The following is a 23,019-nucleotide window of genomic DNA, read 5'->3' as shown; positions in this document are numbered from 1 at the left end:
GAATGTCGTAAGAGAATATACAATGAAAAAAAGAAAAAAGAGCAGGGCGAAGCCTCGACTAGTAAAAACAACAATGTAAATCGTACCGTAGGCGAAATCGAAAATAATGTCAGAACTATTACATACATGGAAAGAGAACACGTTAAGTGCACCTCTACCAGTTTTGAACCTACCATAATAAAATTATTCGTAGACACGGGAGCCGATATGAGCCTCATTAAAATATCAGCACTAAAAAAAAAATCGTAATAAACGAAAGTGAAAAACGTACAATTAGTGGTATTACGGCAAACCCAGTAACCACCTTCGGGACATTAAAAACAACTATTAATATAGAGGGAGCGGATTTTTACGTCAAATTCGATGTCGTAGCTGCCGATTTCCGAGTACCCGAATCAGGTATTATAGGTAGAGACTTTATCAAGGACAACCGCATAGTGTTAGATTTTAGTCGAGATATGTTTATGATGCCGCAATGTAAACCGCCTACAGCGCAACCCATAGTTATACCGCCGCGTAGTAATTGTGTGTTAGCTATCTCCGCCGACGAATTTATTGACCATAAATTAGTGACTATTAAAAACCAGAATTAAATCAAAACGTTATAATCGCTAATAGCTTGAGCCCAGTATTAGATAACAAAATTATAAGCAATATAATCAACATTTCCGAAGAACCTTTTATAATCGAAGAATTAAACACTAGTAATTTGAAATGGGAACCATATCAAGAACAAGTATTAACTATTACCAATAACCAGGGGACTAGTGGGCGAGAACGCATTCGTACACTTACGGAACTTATTAATACAGACCATTTAAACGTAGAGGAACGTGAACAATTAGTAAATTTATGCATAGAATATTCTGACATATTTTTCTTAGAAGGAGACCAATTAACCGCTACCGATGTAGTAACTCATTCGATTAAAACACCTCGCTGTGTTAAACCAATTAATATTCGACCTTACCGGTTACCCTGGGCATACCAACAAGGAATTGAAAAACAAATTACCGAAATGAAAGACAATAAAATTATACAAAATTCGGTATCATCATTTAATTTTCCGTTAGTAGTAGTAAAAAAGAAAAATTTAGACAAAAATGGAAAACCCAAATTAAGAATATGTGTGGATTTTAGGAAACTTAACGAAGTAACCGAAAACGAAGCTTATGGCTTACCCAATTTAGTTGAAATCCTTGATTCTTTAGGATCGTCAAACTATTTTTCAACACTCGATTTAGTAAGTGGCTATCATCAGATCTATATTGACCCGCAGGATACACATAAAACCGCATTTTCTAGTAAATCCGGACATTATGAATTTCTTAGAATGCCTTTTGGCCTTAGTTCAGCACCCGCAACGTTCACGCGAGCAATGCGCGCTGTACTAACAGGTTTAGAGGAAATGTGTACGGCATATCTAGACGACATTGTTGTGCATGGATCCAGCCTGCGGGACCACCAAGAAAAACTAAAACAAGTTTTTAATCGATTACGTTTAAATAAGTTAAAATTTCAACCTAATAAATGTTCTTTTCTAAGAAAAGAAGTATTGTATTTAGGACATGTAATCAACGAGACCGGGATTTCTCCCGATCCAAGTAAGATCGATTGTATCAAAAATTATCCGAAGCCGAAAAATGCTAAAGATATTAAATCTTTTCTAGGTCTACTAAATTATTATAGGCGGTTCGTAGATAATTTCGCAAAAATCGTCAAACCACTGACCTATTTACTTAAAAAAGACGTAACGTTCTGCTGGACGGACAAATGCGATAACGCTTACGAAGAATTAAAAAATAAACTCATAAATCCACCATTGTTAACTTATCCAGATTGGGAGAAAGGAAAATTTAAATTAATGACCGACGCAAGTCAATTTGCTATAGGTGCAGTGCTATCCCAAGGCGAGTCGTCGCATGAAAAACCTATTGCATATGCTAGTAGAACATTGAATAAAGCAGAAACTAATTACAGCGTTATACAGAAAGAACTTTTGGCCATTATTTGGGCCGTAAAACATTTCAGACCGTATCTCTATGGTCGAAATTTTTCCATTATTACTGACCATCGACCACTTACCTACTTGTTCGGGTTGAAGGACGCTTCCTCTCAATTAATGCGATGGCGCCTCCAATTATCCGAATACGATTACGAGATCATTTATCGATCAGGGTCATTACACTCAAATGCCGACTGCTTATCACGCATACGCATGGTAAATAGCGAAACTAGCCTCGTAGACTTCGAATCACGAGAAAAACGCGCTATAATAAATTCAAACTTTTCCGAGGTCGACGGAAGTATTTTAAACGCTACGCAAAGCGAGAACCTGTTCTTACCAATACCCAATAACGGAATTATAACTCATAAAGCAATACAAGAAATTCTAATAAACAAAAAAATTCCAAATCCAGTTTTCGACATTACAAAACAATTTATTATAAATAAACGTGATGATCAATTAATCATACTTTTTGAAGTACCCAGTAATAATAAAGAACTCAACGCCCAAGCGTATTATAAAATAATCACTGACATTAAGGGGTTCTGTATAGATAACCAAATAGACAATTTCTCAACCATAAGAATGGAAGGCCTAACAACATTAACCAGTTTCGAAAGAATAAGGAAAATGTTTAAATACATTTTTAAAGAAACAAATGTTAAAATTATTGTGTATAGGGAACAGGATTTTTCTGATGAAGAAAAACGATCGATCATTGCCGAATATCATAACACTCCATTAGGGGGACACTCGGGAGTTTCTAGAACCATTAAACGAATGAAATTACATTACCACTGGAAAGATTTAAAGGGGAATGTAAAAGATTATATACGTAAATGTGACATTTGTCAAAAAACAAAATCGCATGGTAAAACTAAACAACCAATGATGATAACGACAACAGCTAATAGACCGTTCGAACGTATCTGTTTAGATATAGTAGGACCATTGCCCATCACTCCGTCGCAAAATACATATATATTAACTATTCAAGACGAGTTGAGTCGTTATGCTCTGGCCATGGCCCTACCTAGCACGGACGCAACAACGGTTGCACAAGCTTTCGTGGAATATTTCGTATGCATATAGCTAATACCAGCATAATACCAAATTCTATATTAACAGACTGTGGAACTAATTTTTTATCGGACCTTTTTAAACAAACATGTAAACTATTAAACATCGACAAACATAAGACCACTCCGTGGCATCCACAGACCAATGGCTTTTTAGAACGATCCCATAAAACTTTGAAAACATACTTGAGGAGTTTCGTTGACAAAGACAATAGTTGGGACAATTTGTTATGTTACGCAATGTTCACATATAATACGACTGTTCACACTTCTACAGGGTTTACACCATTCGAATTAATTTTTGGGAAAAAACCTAATATACCGACCACTTTTCTCAAGGAACCCGAGCCACAATACAATTACGAAAATTACGCATTAGACCTAAAAAGAGTAATGCAAGAAACTCAAAAACTCGCACGGGACAATCTGATTGGGAAAAAACTTGACAACAAACAAAATTATGATAAAACATGCAACCCAATAGAAATACATGTGGGAGACAAGGTATTAATAAAAGAACAAAATAAAAGAAACACATTAAGCCGAAATTGGACGGGACCTTTCGAAGTCACACATGTGCATGGAAATGAGAACTTAACAATAAAGAAGGGCAGGAAGGATTATAGAATCCACAAAAATAATACAAAAAAATATTTTGAAACAACTTTATAATTTTTTTTTTATTTTTACGTTTTTAGACAACCGACCTTTAATTTTTTTCAGGATTTTATTTACACTGACATTTTTTTATGTTGGCGTGAACACTCAACAATTTACTGACGACAAACTCTCACAGCAATCGGGTATCTATTACGAAAATCGAGGACCAATTAAAATAGTAACCACTTCTTGGGAGTTAACCGCATACATTAACATAACAACATATGAGCAACGTTGGGGGAAAATTGACCAATTTATGAATGACACTGAAGTAATGTGTGCGTCAATTAAAAATAATGTAGACAACCACAGTGGGGACTTTTTACCATTTACTTTAAAACTTCTTAACGAGATTAAACATAAAAAAGATCTAGTATTTTCTTCAATAGGTTTCAAAACTAAAACCAGACGTAGCAGCATAGATAAAATAAGTAAAACGGCGCGACTCTTGTTCGGGTTATGCAACGCAGATTGTATGAACAAATTTAACACAATTATTAATCGATTTACGGGTACTAACGATAACCAAATTAAACTTATCGAGGAGCAAATAAAAATTATTCGTTTAAAACAAGATCAAGAGGATTTAAAAATTAAAAAAATAGAGATAACGTCAGACGACCTAAAAAATAAGACTACTGACCAGTTTATGAAAAATTACCTTTCGATTTATTTTAGTTTCGCAAACTTAGTACTTATTAAATACATTTATGAAACAAACACCCTTTTGGAAACAATTCAAATGGCTAGAGTAGGACAAATGCATCCAAGTTCGTTACCACCAAACGACCTTTTAGAACAACTAAGGGACATCAAAGTATCTTTACCATCAGGAACAGAACTACCAATCGAACTTGACCTAGTAAACGCTTATGAATTACTCAGACTCTCAGATTTGGTAGTATATTGTTCTGATAACATAATTGTATTTATTATTACGTTACCTTTAGTATATCAAAATGAACTAACATTATATCATTTAATACCTAAACCTGTATGTAAACTAACAAACTGTATTTATATTAAGCCTAGTTATAACTTTTTAGCAATTAGCAAAACGAAAGAATTGTATACAACTTATGACCAATTTCACTACTCAGTATGTAAATTAGCTCATAATTTCCTTTTATGTCCTGAAATTAATCCTTTACATCCTAGAAACACAAGACCAATATGCGAAATACAATTACTACAAGATCCAGTTAAAGTACCTAAAAGTTGCGAAATACGACAAATACAGATAAATACAACTATTTTTCACAAACTTGAGTTTCAAAACGCTTGGTTATACGCATCAAGTGGAGAGACAGTTTTCGTTACGTGTGACTCCGATAAAGAATCAAGCAGCCATACAATAGAAGGAGTAGGTATTATACGCCTGAACTCCACATGCAAAGGATATGCAACACGAGATGTATTAATTCCAGGGAGAATTAATCAAGAATCTTACCCAGACTTCATCCCAAACTCAATGATAGAACCAGAAATGAAACTAACAAATTTAGCGACAATAGAAACCAAAGACATAATTAACAACAGAATGGACGATTTAAACGCAGTTTCAAATACACATAGTTACTTACAATTTCTAAACAATAACATAAGCGATTTAGAAAATCTTAAACACAAAATAACGATATATGAATATGTTTTAGTGATAACATTTTCCATCGGAGGTTGCGGAATTTTCTTTTTTATAATTAACATTTTTGCACATTTATTACAACAATACAGAGCACGAAGAAGAATGACCCGGTGTACTTCCGTAGTGTTTCGAAACGAACAAAATGTTACAACAACACCAAGTTCACAACCACCAGTAGTCATGGAACAGTACAATGACGACCCAGGTGAACAATCAGTAACATTATACCCGAAAATGAAAACTTCATATTAAACAGCAAAAATCGGTGATTTTTGTCTTAAAGGGGAGGAGTGTAGTAATCCGACCATATTACTATTTTATTACTTTATTTTTTATTACCTTTGAGCTGATACTATTTGCAATAATTTCATATATCCAATTTATAGATCTAGTATTATATTCTTGTTATATAAATGCGTAGAATTAAGATACGTATATTATTTATATTATTTTATAGAGCTAGTTATATGAATATTTAGAAAGCTAATACGCATTTAATAATCGTGTCGTCGTATACACGAAACTTGTGTTCCGGTTTACCATGACACACACGTATATTCGGGGACTACGTCCATGATTAGTTTTATATAAAAAGGTTGTGGTAGTATTAAGTTTCAGACATAGTTAAGCCTCAAGTACGCGTGGACCGGTGGCGTTGTTCTATACTTAACAACACATCGGGCCAGTCGTTAATATTATTATTTTACTCTGTCTCAGTTAATAAATAACTTGATTTTCAAACTTATAAAAAACCGAGTTGTTTATTTACTACAAATTTCTTACGCTCTCCGAAGAAGATAGACGACAAAGTGGACTTCGTCGTTAAATCGTGTTGAGCCATCTTCACCAGGACCGGCTCACTACAATAGTTTGCCAAAACATCATCGTTGTGCAGCCCACACTTTAAGGGCCCTGCCACGCTATGCGTTTTGGCGGGTCCGGTTGACCGAATAAACAAGTCGCATTAGTTTAAATCGTAGACGACACACTATGCGTTTTGCCAGGACCGGTCGATTCCTGCCGCTGACCGACCGCAACATGTTGCGGTTGCGCGGCAAATGTACCGATGGGAAGTCAAAACAAAACACATTATATCATATGGAGTGTGACACACTATCCTTTTTAGCGGCTGCGTTTTTAAATTAAAATATTAAAAAAGTTCACTTACTAGCATAAAAATGACATATAATTGTGTTTTTGATACTGACAAATTTATCGCATGCATTCAGAGTAACCCTTGTATTTGGGAAATGGGTAATAAAGATTACATGGATAAATTTATCAAGCAAAAAAGTTGGCTCAATATCGGTGAAAACATTTTTACAAATTGTATGGAGCAACCAGAAGCCGAAAAAGAAAAAAAAAGGTAAGCAGCATATTTGTTATAATTAATAAATATTATTTTTATAATGTACAATACAATTCAATATATTATTAGTAATTATTTTTATTTGTTATAACTCACTTATTAATACTCGTAAACAATAAAAAATAAATCATTTTAATACCTATACATTTATTGAATAAAACAATAATTACAATTTACAATATTTTATATTGGAAGTCTACAGCGCCAGGGCCTATAAAATAATCGGCAAATTTATCCCTTACTTCGATGCCTTGTGAACGAGTTCCCGTTCCACGAGCTTCTATGTCATTCAAGTTATGCGTTTCAGCTTCTTCAAAATTAATCCCGTCTCTTTTCCGGACAAAGTAGTGTAATATACAGTATGCTTTTATTATGTGGTCCGTAAATTCGGGCTCTACTTGTATTGGAGTGTGCAATACCCGCCATTTATTGGCGATAACTCTGAATGCACACTTAACTGTGCGCCTAGCTCTACTTAATCGATAATTAAACACTCTACGAGTGTCGGTAAGATTTCGTCTTGGATATGGCCTCAACAAATTCGTATGTAAAGTAAAAGCTTCATCCCCAACGAAAACAAATGGCTGTGGATCGTTGTATGTGTTGGGTAATGAATTTGGTTACGGAAGGTTCAGTTTTTGGGCATATAACATTTTACCAAATGGGCATTCCTTAAATACATTGGAGTCTCCTTCTCGACCCATAGGACCCCACATCGATTACAATAAACTGTAAATTTGCATCGGCTATAGCCATAAGCACCACAGAAAAATACTTTTTATAATTAAAAAATAACGATCCGGAATTATTGGGGTTTTTACATCTGATATGTTTACCGTCTATAGCACCCAGACAATTCGGAAAATTTGTTTTAAGAAAAAAAATATTTGAAATTTCAAACCAATCGTTCTTAGTCGGCTCGGGCATCTCTGTTGACTGTAAAACTGTCCACAATGCTTGATATGTTTATTTAACAATTATTCCAATTGTACTCCTCCCAACTCGAAAATCAAATGTCAATGCAGCAAAATAAGTAGGTACCAGTTGATAGAAATCTACAGTTAAAAAAAAATAACAATTAATGAATTATAATTAAATGTTTTATATTACATTTTTAAATAATTTATTGGTATAAATATAATTTAGCGATGAATTTGAATAATTTTGTAACTTAAACCCTAAACCAAAAATTACGTTTTTATGATTTATAAATAACAACAAATAACATTTGAAGTAAGTCACAATTGTGTTTGATGAATAATAAAAAAAGTTTTATTGTTTTATTACTAGGTATTTACTTTTATGAATTTTTATATTATTATAGTTAAAAAAATGAAAACTAAATGGCGGCATATTCGAGACAATTAATCCAAATTTTTAAACCAATCGAAAACTGGTGATAGCGCTAAAAAGAAAAAATATGTATACGCAGAAGCCCTCTCATTTTTGCAGCACACAATTCAAAAACGAAGGTAAACAATTTGAATGGTTTCAAAAAAAACTTTATCCGATGGTTTTCAATGAATTGAGGAAAAAAAAAGCCCCGGAAAAAGAAGGGGGGAGGAAAGCGCCTTAGTAAGTAATTTAAATTTAAAAAAAAACATATTATATATTAATAATTTAATAAGTGTATAAATTAATAATAATTTAATAGCACTGTTTTCTAATGTTTTGGCTTACTGCTTTTAAAAAGTTTATTATTATTTTTAATTTTTACACATACATTTTTAAATGGTTCTCAATTAAATGTCTTTGACCAAGTATGGATAATTTCAAAAATTTCAAATCTATATCCGTATTGTTTATTACAAATTGAACGGGACTTTTTTTTCCTACATCTGGAACTTTTTTCCGAATACCGTTTTCAATAGCTTTGTTACTTCAGCCACAGCCCTATACAAATTTAAATTTTAACTTACAATTATATATTTAATAAAACTTATAAGTGTTCTACATTATTACTCTTAATATACAATAAGCAATCTCAGCCTAACGTTTCAAAATGCAATCAAACTGTGACAAATTTACATCAAAGCACTCCATCATCATCATATTCCTTTCAAAATCAATCAAATTAATCCACAGTTTCATATCTACCATTTAGTCTCGGTCTCCCCAATAATCAGCCTCATGTAGCCCCATCAACGTCTCTACCGCTCTACGAATCTACTTTTAATCCACACTATAGCCAAATTAATAATCCTTATACAACATCTTATCCCAGTACTTCCGAGGTAACCGAACGCATTAAAAATTATGATCAATATAAATAATTTAATTTTTGTATATATTGTTAACATTTTTATTTTATTTTTTTTATTATTATTTTCTGTTTTATAAGGTATCTAAGTCAGATATTCAAGGGTTCTCATCATACATAATATGTATTTCTTATTATAATTATGTATGTAAAAGTATTTTATTTACCACATTTTTTTCAGTGGACAATTGTTTTATTGAGAATATACTAAATTTTTTTGTTGATATTATTTATAAAGATACAAAGGCTTAAATATTATTTACATATTGTTATACATTATAATGTATTAGATTACAATACTTATTTTCTGTAGAAATATAAAATAAAGAATATTGTATACTTTATTAGATTTATTTATATTATGTAATTAATAATCATAATAGTTAAATATTAACCTTATTCATTTTTTCAATTTGAGAAACTTAATTTATTACTCATATTTAAACTTTAACTTACCTCAAAGTAATTGTGAGGAGTTCTTCGACACTTGTAGGATGACGAAGTATTGTGGTAGTTTTCGTTATGGAAGGTCGTAAAATTTCCAATAGCTCATCAAAACTTGAAATTGACATGCGATAATAATCAAAAAAATGTTCTGGGTAACACCTTATTTTTTCGAAAAAATATTTGAATTGACCACTTCTTTCTCTATCCTCATTAATTGGATGTACCCAGTACTTCTGTTCTGCTGGTTTGTCTAATAAACCCAGTGCTTCAGCTATAGCAATAGCTTTAACTCTTTGCCGATTCATTCTAGAAGATACTAATAAGTTTAATACTTAAATGTATAAAATTCTATATGATTTAACAAAATTAAAAATATTATAATATAATACTTACTTGTGGTACTATTAAATTATTTTGATTTGAAGTTTAAAATTACGTGGTGTCTGAATAAAATATGAATATATTGTATTCATTAACTATGCACTAATGTGTTAAAAAATTAAAATGTTTAAGTAGGTTCGTCTACGTCTAACCTATAGGACCGTATAAACGTTTGTGGTCGGGAAATTGATGGTGGGACGCTTCGTAGCGGGTAAAATTCAGGCACATGGGTAATACCGTCTGAACTGACCGGAGCAGTCAAAACGCATCCGGTTAAAACGCATAGTATAGCATGGCAAATACCGTCCGGTCGAAACGCAGCGGTCAAAACGCATCCGGTCAAAACCGCATAGTGTGGGCACGGCCCTAAATTTAATTGCCACTAAGGTGATGTGCAATTTTTATTAACTATCGTTTTATTACCTGAATGTACCGATTGTTAATGTTATATTTTTTTATTTTTGCAGGATGCTGAAAGTGCTCTTCATAATAATTCGTTTAAAAAACAAAGTAGAGCTACATTTGGAAAATTGCACATACTTTTTAATAAACAAAGTAGATCCACCCAAATTGCTGATATTATAAATGACTATATTGGAGTATATTTAAATATCCCTAACACTACAAGGTGGAATTCTCATTTTGATGCAATGAAATTCCTACTTAAACACCGAAAATCAAGCCCTACTAAATTTAATGTCATGTGTGATGAAATTAAAATTGTCAGGATTAATAATAATGATGTCTACTTTATTGAAGAATATTGTACAGTTATGGAACCTCTTGCAATATCACTTGACATTCTACAAGTAATATTTTTAATGTTTTTTAAACATTTATTTGTAAAAACTTTATATTTTAAAACCTAATTGTTTTTAGTTTTTGTATCTTATAGCTAATTTATAAATTCCTAAATTTGTAACGAAATGACTTTTACACGTGATTTTCTTTAAATTGTCATTTACATATACTTTATTTAAAACACGAAACAATAGTTGTAACAGTTAATACAAGATTACAATATTTTCTTTTATAGTGTTTTTGCTCTTCGAGCGTATAATAAAAGGAACATAAAACATGTATTTGCTACAATGAAATAGATATAGAATAGTGTATGTCTGACTCACGGTGTCCAAAGGTGTGATCAGATGGCGGGGAATGGTTGGTCTGGATGATATTGTGTAGGTATACTACTACGGTACTGCCGTAGTCCGTACACAATACCACCAGAGGGGCGTGGAAAGGAAAACACGTCTATCTCTGTATAGGTATACTACTACGGTACTGCCGTAGTCCGTATACAAAGATAGACGGTCGGAGGTCGGGGTTATCCGCAGCGTCGGTGACTGGATTGCTGTTGAGCTTGGTCCTAGTCGGCGGTCGGATCGCTGTTGAGCTTGGTCCTGGTCAGCGGTGTCGGTGGTCGGCTTCCTGTTGGGCTCGGCACTGGTCGGTGTTGTCGGCGGTCGGGTCACTGTTGAGCTTGGCACTGGTCGGCGTTGTCGGCTCACGGTTGATTAGTAGTTATAGTACTTCGGAGACCACGATACAGGGCGTTAATACAGACAAGCTGTATTCCTCTGTACCATCTCCGTTATACTATAACTAGCTAATCGGAAAGGAGAATAACTTGCTATTTGACCATCGACGAGCCGTATTTATGCCTAGTCACGTGCTTCTCGGGCGGCAGTTGTTCCGGAATGCACGTCGATGTTTTGTGATATTCTGTTTATTTATTCGCAACTTCTGCTGCAGTGTGTATGCGCTAGGCATTTGCTACTAGACTACGAAGGTGTTTCAAATGACTGTTGGTCGGCGGACGACCTTTAAATATAGTAAAACGTCCGTCCACACCGGTTATGTAAAAGTACGAGCGCGATAGCGCTATCTGTTGCGCGCATAAGGTAACACTGGGAGGCGCGCCGCGTAATTTCTAGTACGGCCGTAGGCCGCGGGTAGTGGTAGTCGTATGACATAACGATTTCTCGTTACAAATTTTTTAATTAAATTTATTTTGATTATCTTAAAAGTTCGTAGCCATTTTTTTTAATTGAAGTATATTTATGTAGGGTGAAAACAATATGTTTTAAAATCTTGTGAAGAAAATAATATTGCATTTGTTTGTTTTCCGCCTAATTCAACACATCTATGCCAGCCACTTGATGTTTGTTTTTTTAGGCCTTTTAAAGAATCACGGAGAAACGTTATTTACAACTATAAAATGACAAACAAAAATGCAAAAAGTATACCTAAGTGTGATTTCCCTACTTTGTTAAAAGAATGCTTAAATAATATGAACTTGGATAAAAAAACCAACAAATATGAACAAATAAAAAATAATTTAGTTAGTGGATTCAAGGCAACAGGAATAGTGCCTTTTAATCCAGACAGTGTTTTAAGAAGATTACCTGATTATAATGATGATCATGCTAACGAAGTTAATAATAACTTGATTGAATTCCTTAGAGAACAGAGGTTTACACCTTCTACACATATGAATCGCAGAAAAAATAAACGCTTACGCATTGCACCTGGGGTAAGTGTTACTGCTAATGATAGTGAAGGAGAGGTGAATGAAGAAGCTGAAGAAGAGGTGACTGAAGAAGCTGAAGAAGAGGTGACTGAAGAAGCTCACAAACAGGTGAATGTTGATAATACAGACTCTATAGTAGTTGTAAGCGAAGATATACAAAATCAACCAGTGTATGAACAAATTAATAAAGGAAAATATTTATTGATTCAACTGAAATCGAGTAGAATTAAAGGTACTATATATAAGTATGCTGTTATAGTAATAAAAAAAACTAGAAAAGATGAACTGCAAGTAAATAGTTTAAAGTCTATGGACAGTCAACATTCAACATTCAAATTTGTAGAGAATGATGTTTTTACTATAACATTGGACGATGTGATATCACTGTTACCTGAACCACAGGTCATTACTATTCGTGGCAGAACTAAATACCAATTCCCTAGTAGTGTGAACGTCAAAGAAGCTTAGTTAACTTAAAAGAATTGAGAAGACTGAACTTAAAAGACTGATACAATTTAATATTTGTTAAAAGGTACCTTAATTTTTTTTTATTTCTGTTAATTTTCTTTTGTTACTAGTCAAGAAGACTACATGAACTTTATACCTACCTAGGTACCTATTATGTTTAATTACCTATTTACTATTTTATTAGGGTACCTAAGTATTTTATTTTTATTAATTTTATAATTATCCTTACTAGTCAAGAAGACTGAATAAACTTAATACATGTTATGTTTCATTATCTATTGCCTATTTTATTACCTATAAACTTACCTATTTAATTTGTTTTATAATAATTATAGTCAGGTACCTATATTTAGTATACCAACTACTAAGTTATGTCTAATATATACTGAAGGTAAAATTTTTATAACATAAACAATACAATTTGTTTATAATAATGCATATTAGGTATTTCATAGTACTTTTTTGATACCTACCTGATCAAAGTCTCTCCAAAACTTAGAAACTCAATAACTCAAAAACTACCGAACCAATTTTTTTGTGGGGCGAGAATGATCACTTTGATGACTGTACCCATGTTTATACGCATTTTCAGGGGTGCGATCAAAGTCACCCCAAAAGGTGGGTAAGTTTGATCAATAACTATATTAGTTATAACTAATGTAAAAATGTAAAAAAAATTTGGTTTGAGAAATTATCAGTTAAAGGTATAATGTAGAATAATAATTAATAATTAAATGTTATATATTTCAGTTGGTTATTAGTACAATAAGTATAAAACTAAAATAATTGAAAATTAATGATCAAAGTAACACCACTTTACGGTATTTTGGCTATTTTCTGTCTACAATAAATGAATTATTGAGTAAACTTGAAACAATCCGAAGAAAAGAAATTGTATATTGTCAACCCTTGGTGACTGCATTATATGATGGTGTAAATAAAAGATTTGGGGCACTACAAGAAAACAATTTTCTTATCATTGCAGCCGTAAGCCATCCTTCTTTCAAGACTGCATGGATAAAAAATGAAGTTAGGAAAAATGTTGACATCTCTTTATTAAAAGATGCCATGTATGAAAATAATTCTGACCAAGTTGACAATGTTGTTGGGGAATTAAACAATGAAAAACCAAGCAGTAGTGATAGCGACAAAGATGATAAAAATGATTCATTTTTTTCATGGGCATCAAAAAAAAAAAAGTCAAAATGTGATAATTGAAAATGAAATTGCCGATTTTCTGAATAAGTCCAACTAAAAAAATTATTGTATTAAATAATACTCCAATTCTAAAAAAAGTTTTCATTAAATTTAATACTCCCCTCCCCTCAAGTGCGCCTATTGAAAGAGTTTTTAGTATAAGTGTCTGTGTTTTAACAAAAAAGAGGGAAAATTTTGAAAAAACAATGTTACTAAAAAGTAATGTTAAATTTTATAAAGAATTACAGATTTTGATTTTTTTAATTCTATTGTGTTATAGATTGTCAGTTTAATATTAATAAAATAATAAAGATGCAATGATTATTTCATAACTATTGTTCGCGTTTATATGTCATGGTGTTGCATTCGTTTTTGTCTTCGTTTTATCATTTTCGTGCGATGCATTGCGTTGCGTATCGGTGCGTTGCGTAGCCGCGGTCATTGTCGGCGGCGGCGATAAGCCTCCGTGTGCGATAGACCGGTTACGTAATCGCGCTGTTATCATTGCACGGAAATGTTCGTTGTGTTTTAACATTTTGAATTTTCGGTTATGTTGTCAGTAAAAGTTAAAGTCATGCTCTCAGTGCCACAAGTTTTCTTAAGTTCGCGTGTTTGTCCAGTTTTGTGTGGTGGCACTGAGACACTTATCTTCATTTTGTGTGTCCGGCGGCATAGCCTTCGTGGTGGATGTCGTCGGCACCGTCGTTCTCTTTGCGCTTACTTCTCGTGGTGTACACATCCATTCGTTTATGTTCCTGTGTCTGCAGCCATTTGTTCATTGAAAAACACGTTTTTGTCACCTCTTCGTTTTTGTGAATCGACCGTCTGGTAAAGTATCGTTCGAGGCAATTTAATATTGTCCAGCGTGTAACATTTCTTTGTTTTTTAGTTTGCCAGCGGTCGCCTGTGAATAACGTTGTTTTGTCAATTGTGTCATCGTTTTTGGTCTGCAGAACACAACAATTTGTATTTGTCTTCGTTGGTGATTGTGACTTGGTGGTCGTACGTACTGGACTGTGATCTTTACTTTATAATACTGCGGTGTGCCGTCTTAGGCAGGTCATCACAGTTCTGGTACGGTCGCGTTGGGATAAAATCCGCCATCAATCACAATCACATGTGAGTATTGGTCGACCATATTTGTTTGTTTTCATTGTTTAAGGCCGACGGGCCTAGCCGCCAAAGGCTACTTATTATTATATCACTATTTTGTATTATTTATAAAACATTATTCCTATTATTTATTTATTGTGTGCCGTATGGGCCACATATTTTTTCTTGTATTAGTTTATTGTATTCACTGCCGCTATAAGGCTAGTAGTATTATTATTGTTACATAAATCGTTATTATATTTTTGTATCTACTGTTATTATATATTCAGCATTTTTCTATTATAAATTGTTATTACACAATCAATATTATTATCATTGTTATATAAATTGTTATCATATTATTATCATTGTTACAAAAATTATTGTTATTACATTTTATTATTATAAGGCTCATTTATTTATTTTTATTTAAGGCGAACAAGCCAGCCTATTACTTGTATTTTAGGCACTTGCCGCGCCAACAACTATGGTTGGTATTTTTTTCTGAATAGTAATTTATTTTAAAATGGTAGGTATCTACTGATTTCAATGTAAAATATATAAATATAATTTATGCTTATGATATAGTATAACATAGTATCTCTATATATAAAATTACTTAATAATATAAACATGTTTTTAGCTCCAAATAATCAGACCTGTCAATATTATATCATAGTATTTGTGAAATGGTTAAAATATATGATAATAGAGTGACATAACAGGTATACTAATATAAAAACTGTACAATTTAAAAAAAAAAAAAAAATATTTTGTTATATTTGTATTCAAATACTTAGTAAGTACTCATAAAATACATTTTTATTTAAATAAATATATTAAAAGTATTTTTAATACTTTTTTATTCAAATATTAGTATTAGTATTTTTATACTTTTTCAAAAGTATTTTTTACAAGACTGCAGATAGGATAGAAATATAAAAACAAGTTCCTTATCTAGAGGCAGTGGTGTTTCGCAAGTCTCTTCCTTTCAAACCATTAATAGGAGAGAACAATAATCTTGAAATTTTATTTGAACCAATTCAATTACATAATAAGTCTATCATAATTAGTTCAGTGTATATTCCAAATTGCTCCGATCAAAATACATTTAACACATATTTTAGCCTTGTAGAATCATTATATAATAAAAATCCAAATGCGACATACTAGTAGGTGATTATAATTTACCATTAGCTAAATTCTTTAATGTGGAATCATATTTTAACAATAAATTATCTTATCTCGATTTTTCCCAGTTTAACAATATAAAAAATATTAAAAACGTAACACTTGATCTCGTTATTTCAAACTCGTACCTTATCAATGTTGAAAACATTTCTACTCCTATTGTTCCTTTCCTATAGACTTAATGCATCCCTCCATAAATATAAATGTTGAAATTAATCACAATGAAATATTACCGTTTAATAATAAAATTATAAATTGGAATTCTGGTGATTACATCTCTATTATAAACTATTTAAGTGCTATAGAATGGAATAAACATTTTCAAGACAATGATGTCAATGATAATTTAAATTTCTTCTATGCTCAAATTAATTACGTAATAGATTCATTTATCCCTAAATTAAATAGATAGGTATAGAATATCCTATTTGGTTCAGTAAAGAATTAATTTATACAATAAAACAAAAGAAAATACGCTCGTAATATATACAAAGCATCAAACAATTTAAACTCATACACTAAGTTTTCCTCTCTCCGTACAAACTAAAAAATTACGATACCGTGATTATAATATTTATATTAATAATGTACAAATTTCAGTAAAAAATGACTTGGTCAAAAATTTTTTTATCGATATTTATAAAAACAACTAAACACAAACAAAGATTTCAAATGCCTATAAATAGTATTAAAATCAGCAAAAAATTTGAAAATTCAATTATGTAAAGAAAATACCATTCTAAATAACTAGTGAAATTTTTAAGTATCTACAACTTGTACTTTTTGAATAATAACAAATATTTAAAAATATAGTTTGTTATCGTAAAAATTTAAAATTCAAACGCGTTTAAAATTTTTCCTATAATGATGGTTTGAGTTTTTTCTATAGCTACTTGAAAGAAAACTTATGAAAAATGTTGTGTTTACCTGTTGGAAGGTTGTTGCAGGTGTGTTAATTTTAGTACGTGTGTATATTAATTAAAATACATTTTAAAATAATAAAAAGCTAATAATAAGTTCATTAGTCTTTTGACCAAACTTCTGTCATAAAAGATCTCATGTAATTTTTCAATCGTCTTAGGGAAGTAAATGACTTTCAGCTGTTGCTGATGTTATTATTATTGTTGCAAAAATTTGTAGTAATATTTTAATGTTTGGGTAAAATACCTTACAATGTAACAATGTTTCAACAGCAGTTTGTAGCTTTAGATTTTTTATGTTGGCCCATTTCGTCTTCCAGAGTTCTAATTCAGCTTGTATTTCAAGTGAGAATTAACTGTTATATCTTCATCATAAATTAATGCCGCTTTTAATATCTCTTGTTTAATACTTATTATAGTTAGCAGGGATCAATCCTTCTAATGGAATAATATTTTTGAACCTATCATTAAATCTTAAATTAATTCTGTTATAAAATTGTCAATAAAAGGAATATAAATAGTAATTCTGAACAAATGTTCAGGATTTGACGTCTTTATATTATTTTTACTTGTTTGCCGACACACAGCCTTGGAATTTTCATGTCCTCTCCATTAGTTTTGATGCTACTTCAGATGCATTTTTAAAATAGATAGAAAATTCTTCATCACAGTTATTCCTCTTTACTTCAAATATTTGAATTACTTCTTCAATATGTGTAAAAGCACTTAATAAATCTTGTTGTAGACTTTGTAGTCTAATACTTAATTCTTTAGAGTAGGAAAACGAATTTGCAACTATTTCTAAACTGATGAGAAAATCGCTTATTTTTATGGAAGAACTGAAACTTACTACTTTAATTGATATTCCACGGTCAAAATCTTCTTCAATTATATCAAGAGTATTTACTATGTATAGGAAAAGTTCAAGAAAAGTAATAATTGAGTCATGACGCTCAACCCATCGAGTTGTACACATGGCTTTTAATTTTGTTTTTTTTTTTTTTTGGCAATGACACAGAATCATTATTTTCAATGACTGCTAACAATATTATATTGTTGCGTTTAGTTGAGGCAGATAAAAAAACTGAAACTGCGCCTACAATCCCAAACATGTTTCTAATAGAAGATAGCTTACAAACTTTTGATATGCACACATTTAGGCTATGACTAAAACAATGTCTATAAACAGCCAAAGGTTGCTCTTCTAGAATTAGAGCATGAACGCCATTAAACCGACCAGACATATTAGATCCTCCATCGTATCCTTGTCCACGAACGTGACCTAAATTCAAACCAAAATTTTCCAATTGTTTTAAAATTTCATTTTTTATAGCTATTCCAGTAGTTGAACTTCATTCTAGAAATTCTTAGAAAAGGAATTCTTCTTTCATCTGTGATAAATTCATATCAACATACCTAAAAAAAAGGTACAAAATAAAAATATAATATGAGTTTTTAACCGAAGTTAAAACACACCTCACAGAAAATGATAGTTTTCCTTAAGTACTGACATCTGTTGTTTCATCACAAATAATAGAAAAAAAAACTTTTTTTTTTTTTATGTTTTTGACAATGCTCTCAGTAATTACTTGATGCAATACATTAATTATTTCATTTTTTTTTTTTTGCTGATCATGGTTGCATTTTTACCACACGATTTCAAACGGTCTTTCAAAATGTTATCACTTATCACTTTGAAAATAAAAACCATTTAAAAATTAAAAATAATAAAAATTACTTCTTTTCCTGTTATTGCTGATTCATAGTCAAATATCCCATCGTCTCTGTGCCCTCTGAGAGATATATTGTTATGGCAACAAAATATTATAGTTTTTGTAATTGAAGTTAAACGTTTTCTATTGGCTTTCATTATCGATTTAGTTTTATCACTAACAATGTTATTAATAAACTTTGATCCACCTGCATTAGAATTTTGAATAAATGAAGATCCTTTTTCAGTACAAAGTTTATGGCAATTAGTCAAACCATGATTTTTCAATGGTTCTATACCTTTTTTAAAATTTAAGAATGGTTCAGTGACAAAAGCTTTCAATGGCTGAAAGAAATTGTATAATATTTATGTTAATTCAATTATTTAATACAATTATTATAAAATAATTATATTAATCATTTACATTATTTACAATATTATTAACAATAATTTATTATTGCCTGACAACCTTGACCACCTATATTTGGTTGAAAAATCACACAATATTTGTAAAAGCCTCCTTTTTTTTGATCACTATAAGCCAACCACTTGAATATGTTCAACTATTCTCCTTGAAAACTTCTATTCTGATTTCCTTGTTTGACAGTGGAAAAATAAATCCATGTATTTGTTAAGAACAATAATTTGTTTTTGTCATCAAGTTGCTTATTAAGATATAAGCCAATATCATAAGCATTCATACATAAAGGCTTCATATCCAATAAATTAAAGAGATAGATAAATGTGTCCAAATTTAAGATGTGATTAATATGTAATATATTACCGATTCATCACTAATTGTAAGTGAAATCGTTTCATTTTGAACTAATTCTATATCTTCTGTAACTATAGTTGGTGCCGATTTCGCATTTTCTTCTCCTTCATTAGACTAAAAAAATAAATGAGCCAAAATCAAATTATTTAATATATAATACTAATAAACTAATAAATACATACTTTTTTTCCTAAAGATTCGTCCTCATTTTCTTTCGATTGTTTTCGAAAAAATGAAAATATAGGTTAATCTAGTCCAGAAAAGGCTATCCTAATGTACAGCAATGGGACAAAAGCTCTGTAAAAGGTTTTACAGCAAAACAGGTTGAAGTATCTTTTAACCAGCAAAATAAACCAAGATGCATTAGAAAATTTATTTTCCCAGCTTCGTTCAAGAGGGGGGCTAAATGACCACCCATTTCCTTTAAACGCATTGTTTAGAATACGTTTAATAATATTGGGAAAAAATCCTGGCATAGTTTCAAACCAATCAAACACTGCTGATAAAAATGATGAAGAGTTTATAGTAGCAAAAACTTTGCAGCAACTCGATGTAAAAATAAATAGATAGAAAATTCTTCATCACAGTTATTCCTCTTTACTTCATATCATGTTAAATTATATCGTTTTAGTAGAAAGTTGAATTAATCATATTTTATTATGTAATATCTACTTTTATTATGTACGACGTATCCATACCATTGCTGCGCTGATAAAATTAGATTATTTCTACAAATTGAAAATAAGTCTTATCGCTAAATAGTAATTTATATAAATATTATTATTATATATAATATATATATTATACATGTGTCTACTAATTACTAATATAGTAAAACTGATAATAATATTATACGAAAATACAATCAATACAAAATTGTGTAGGTACGCCGGTTGCGACATGCGCATTCCCAGAGCTAATGAAACTATTAATATATAATCTGGTGGAAATCCGTAGTCGACCACACCATAATGATATGATATTCCTGATTTGCATACAATCAAAATAATCTATTGAAGTCAGCAGTTAACAATAAACTAATGTTACCATACATCATATTTACATATCGTCAGCCTATTTAGCAAACGGCGTAACTCCAAAACACCAAATTTTACAGTAGAAGAAAGAGACGTTTAATTAATTCCTGTTAACTAATTTTGACTAAACAAATATTTTTTAGTATTACTTCATTAGTAGTTGATCTTTAAAAAGCAATAGAATTAAATGTATGTAATAAATAACATTTTTTTGTGGACATACGTCTGTTGCTTTTATAATAGTTACATTTTTGAAGATACGACCAATTCTATTTTTTGGACTTAGGTACGTCTGTTTCTCCTAAAACAGTTATTTTTGGAGATACGTCCAATTCTATTTTTCGGACTTACGTCTGTTTCTACTAAAATGTCTTTTTTTTATAGTTAAGAATTATTTTATTTTATGATCTTCAAAAATAATTTTGAGAACAATATAAGTTAATTTATATCTAAAAGATTATAAATTATATTATTATTACTTAATTTATTTTGAATTTGTATTTATTAGAAATTTTACAACTTCTTAACCTAAATAACAACAAATTATAAAGAATATTAATCAATATTGATAAACAGTATTACTATAAATAATCACAGTATAAAATATTAAAGTGTAATATAAAATAAATGTTAGTAAAATATAGCATAATCAGTTCAACATTAGAAAGGAACATTAAATAATGTTTGGTATAGTGTTAAAATAATAACCTTGATAATAATAACATTATACAAATTAAATAAAAGAAACTAAAAATAACAAACAAATAAAATATTTTTCCTTTTTAAATAAAATATCTAAGTAACATTATAACAAATTAAAAATGATAATAATAATAGTAATCGTTGGGCCAAAATATCTTTACTCTTTAGGTAAATTATCAAAAAACGCATGATAGTCTTTTTCGATAGTTAATTTTAGTTGTTGAAGATGCTCATATTTTTTTTTTTTTATCTTCAGTCTATCATTGTGTAATTGAGGTAGTTCATCAAATTTAACTGCAATCTGTTTGCTGTTTTTAAGTTTAAGAGTTCTCCAATCTTCTTCAGTAAATCTCAATTTATATTTGATTTGTTTGTCAGGTTCATATTTGATAGCTTTTAAATTTGTCACATTAGGATCTCCTTTCTTATTTCCAGGTCGAATGGATTTACAGAAAGTTATGGAAGAGAATGACTTAAATAAATCATGTGTTAAATATTCTACTGTATAAGGACTTTTTTTACAAGTTGATTTGCAAATTGAAATATAGTCTGCGGGTACATTTATTTTTCTGTTTCTTACTTTTCTTTCAATAGTAGAATGCATGCTATCGACCTCCACTTGTGTATGGCCACGTTGAAGGAACTTTTGTATTATAGTCACATTTGAGTTAATTGATAAGTTAAGTAATGCATTAGATAAAGTAGTGTTCCTATTTTGATAAGTACAACCATCACTGTATAGTATAATAGAATTCAAATTTCCAGTATTTGAGTTTATAACATATTTTTATAAAAATAAATTATAATAGAACTAAACTCATTGGAAGATAACCCTTCAGTTTCATTCCATAGAAAACAGAATCCATTTTTTCTTTTCAAATCATAAACTGTAAAATTATGGTGGCAGTTGCCACCCCAGAATTCTCAAACCTAGTATTTTGTCACCCCAGAATTTTGAAGTAAAAGTCTCAATAAATTACAAATACCTAATTGAAAAATACCCTGTAAATGAAATATAGTATAATTCTCATCGACAATAAAAATAATAATAAAATATTTTAAAGAAATATATTTTTGGAATAATTGTAGGTCTTTATCATTACAAAATATACATGTACATAGGTACAAAATGTATACAAAAATAATAGTCATTATTAGCGTCGCGATTACGATACCACACGTCGCGCTTCGGTACTAGTTTCCTGGAAAGTTATCGGTTATTTTTATTTTCTACCTCGAATGGTATAAGTGTATAACTGATATTTCATTGTTCATTGCTGACACAGTTTGATGTCAGACGTCAGTATTGATGTGTAAAGATTGAACTGAGACAGTGAGACATTCAGACATGGTAAGTCAATTTTAGTTATTTCATAATATGTTTAATTATAGTGATGTAAAAATACAGTATTTAATTTACTTTGTATAATACAGTGTGTATCAAACTATGACATAATTAATTTTTGTATTATACGCTGAACAATATTCAAATTCTTTTATTTTATAATATACACAAATTAATAAATACATCGTAAAAATAATGC

At 30.7% G+C, this 23,019-nt stretch overlaps 1 pseudogene; it reads right to left on the bottom strand.

Annotated features, from left to right (window-relative positions):
* Window positions 1-6,934: 6,934 nt before the first annotated feature.
* LOC126549804 (uncharacterized) lies at window positions 6,935-9,773 on the bottom strand (annotated as a pseudogene).
* Between the last annotated feature and the right edge of the window lie 13,246 nt (window positions 9,774-23,019).

This window comes from Aphis gossypii, chromosome 2, assembly GCF_020184175.1.
Source record: "Aphis gossypii isolate Hap1 chromosome 2, ASM2018417v2, whole genome shotgun sequence".
NCBI lineage: Eukaryota > Metazoa > Arthropoda > Insecta > Hemiptera > Aphididae > Aphis > Aphis gossypii.
Note: the sequence above shows the minus strand (reverse complement) of the source record. Positions and strands in the feature narration are given on the sequence as shown.